Source organism: Octopus bimaculoides, chromosome 6 (assembly GCF_001194135.2).
Source record: "Octopus bimaculoides isolate UCB-OBI-ISO-001 chromosome 6, ASM119413v2, whole genome shotgun sequence".
In the NCBI taxonomy this organism is placed as follows: Eukaryota; Metazoa; Mollusca; class Cephalopoda; order Octopoda; family Octopodidae; genus Octopus; species Octopus bimaculoides.
In genome coordinates this window covers 106,117,585-106,120,249 of record NC_068986.1, presented here as the reverse complement: position 1 = coordinate 106,120,249, position 2,665 = coordinate 106,117,585, and the positions used below count along the sequence as shown (strand labels likewise).

Here is a 2,665-nt window from a genome sequence, read left to right as displayed (position 1 = left end):
ACAGGGCCGAACACAGAGGGGACAAAAAACAATGTAGAGCATATCTTTTCGAAATAAGTAGAGATATATATATATATGTATATATATAGGACAGTCTTCACAGCATTCTACAGCGTAATTCATTGGCAAGGCATTGGTCGACCCGGAGCCATAATAGAAGACACATGTCCAAGATGCCGTGCTGAGGTACTGAACCCGAAACCACACATTTGCGAATCAAACTTCTTAACCAACACACCCGCCTCTCCTCATATGTGTAAATGTGTATGTGTGTCTATGTGTGTGTATGCATGTATACACACATGCACACACACACACACACACACATCCATACATGTAACGTAACTTTTCTACTCTAGGCACCTGACCCGAAATTTTGAGGGAGGGGGCCAGTCGATTAGTTCGACCCCCAGTGCGCAACTGGTACTTAATTTTTCAACCCTCAAAGGATGAAAAGCAAAGTTGACCTTGCCGGAAATTGAACTCAGAACGTAAAGACAAACGAAATACCGCTAACCTTTCCGGCAGCTCGCAGCCATACATGTAATGTAACTGACAATCTGGATAAGCTTGGATTTTCAAAAAATAAACCAACAAACTGATTTCCAGATTACAAATATAATCTGTAAGCGGAACAGTAAAAATATGCAAAAGTTTTCTCAAGTTTAAAATGTGGCATTGTTTCTGTTATCTACATTCCAACGATGGATTGAATCTTTGTTAGAAACCAGTTTCTTCCGTAGCAGAAGAATTTGATTAATTAATAGCAGAAGCGAACTACACGTACATGGTGTAATTCAACTCGTGACCGATTAAGACTACTTCATAAACTCAGAAAGTCCATGCAAACCTTTCCGAGAGTTCAAGAAGTACGTGAACGTGAATATGTTTTAAATGGATGAGGATTTGCGCAACACTGAAACTGCATTTTGGCGCAATCAGCTATAAAACCAGTGTCACAACAGGGTTTTGAGGAGATCAGAATGCAATTGAATTTTAGAAGTTCTTTATACGAGTTTGCTGTCTCCTAGAGGGATGTTCTAATGAGAATTAGGGCTCCGTCATGTCATATGGTTCACAGGCTAGAAAACCCATAGCTGCGGCTCAAATAGGTGCTGCTACTCCGACTCAGAAGTCACTATGAGATGGTCCCACATTCCACAAAGCCCTTGGACTCCCATACCAAAGCCCCGTTAGCGAAAAACAGTTTAAAATCATACTCAGGACATACATACAAACATTCATACATGGCTGTGTGGTAAGTAGCTTGCTTACCAACCACATGGTTCCGGGTTCAGTCCCACTGCGTGGCATCTTGGGCAAGTGTCTTCTACTATAGCCTCGGACCGACCAAAGCCTTGTGAGCGGATTTAGTAGATGGGAACTGAAAGAAGCCCGTCGTATATATGTATATATATGTGTGTGTGTGTGTATGTTTGTGTGTCTGTGTTTGTCCCCCTAGCATTGCTTGACAACCGATGCTGGTGTGTTTATGTCCCCGTCAATTAGCGGTTCGGCAAAAGACACCGATAGAATAAGTACTAGGCTTACAAAGAATAAGTCCTGGAGTCGATTTGCTCGACTAAAGGCGGTGCTCCAGCATGGCAACAGTCAAATGACTGAAACAAGTAAAAGAGTACAGAGTAAAGAGTACATACATACATACATACATACATACATACGTATGTGTGTGTTGGTGATTGCAAAAATATGAAATTTTTCCAAGAAATATTCCAATATAAAGTTAAGTAAAGCCTAGGAGACAATGTAATGAATCACAAAAACATTTCTTCATGTCGAATTATTTACTATAATAATACACGTGTGTTTTTCTCCGTCACAACATATGAATGAGAAAGGAAGGGGTAATAGATGAATAAGGAAGGAAGAGGTGATGACAAACTTCGTAGTGGGATAATGGAAGTTCTACGGTGAAAAAGAATCAAAGTGCGTTTCAACTCTGCGTGAGTATATGTGTGTGTATATAAAAGGGAGTCATGTGATTGCGCGCGCGCGCGTCTGTGTGTGTGTGTGTGTGTGTGTGCGCGCAGTGGAAACCGAATGGTGAACATTCAACGCCGAAAAGAAAAATCAAACAGCGTTTCAACTCTCTGTGAGTATATGTGTGTATGTGTGTTCATATACAAGGGAAGTATGTAAATGTTTGTATCTATGCTTATTTTGTACCTTATATATATATATATATATATATATATATATATATATTACTACAATTAGCCGTCTTTTTTGATGGCACAGGTTTCAGCTAGTAATTGTAATATTAGGAATATATTTAACGTGAATGAAAATTATTCTAAAAGAAAACAAGGGAAAGAACTCCGGAATTTCAGCCTACAATGTGAGAAAATTACACGGCATTAAACAAGGTGTTAATATGATCTTTGATATGTATGGTGACAACTCCGGATATGAAGCACAGCCGGTGAAAAGTTACTAATAGCTTGGAACAGTCCAAGAATATAGTTACCGTCGGACAAAAACCTTTCTGAATGAAGAAAAGCATATGTATGTATACTGTATGCGTGTATGTATGTATGTATGTATGTATGGATGGATGGATGGATGGATGGATGGATGGATGCATGTATATATAACATATATTTATTATATATATATATCATTAAATATATATATATATATATAT

At 38.6% G+C, this 2,665-nt stretch overlaps 1 protein-coding gene across 3 annotated transcripts in view; it reads right to left on the bottom strand.

The window, feature by feature from the left end:
- The window catches only part of LOC106871985 (FMRFamide receptor), a 337,948-nt gene that overhangs the window by 334,276 nt on the left and 1,007 nt on the right, over window positions 1-2,665 (bottom strand). The gene's annotated exons all lie outside the window — the stretch shown is intronic.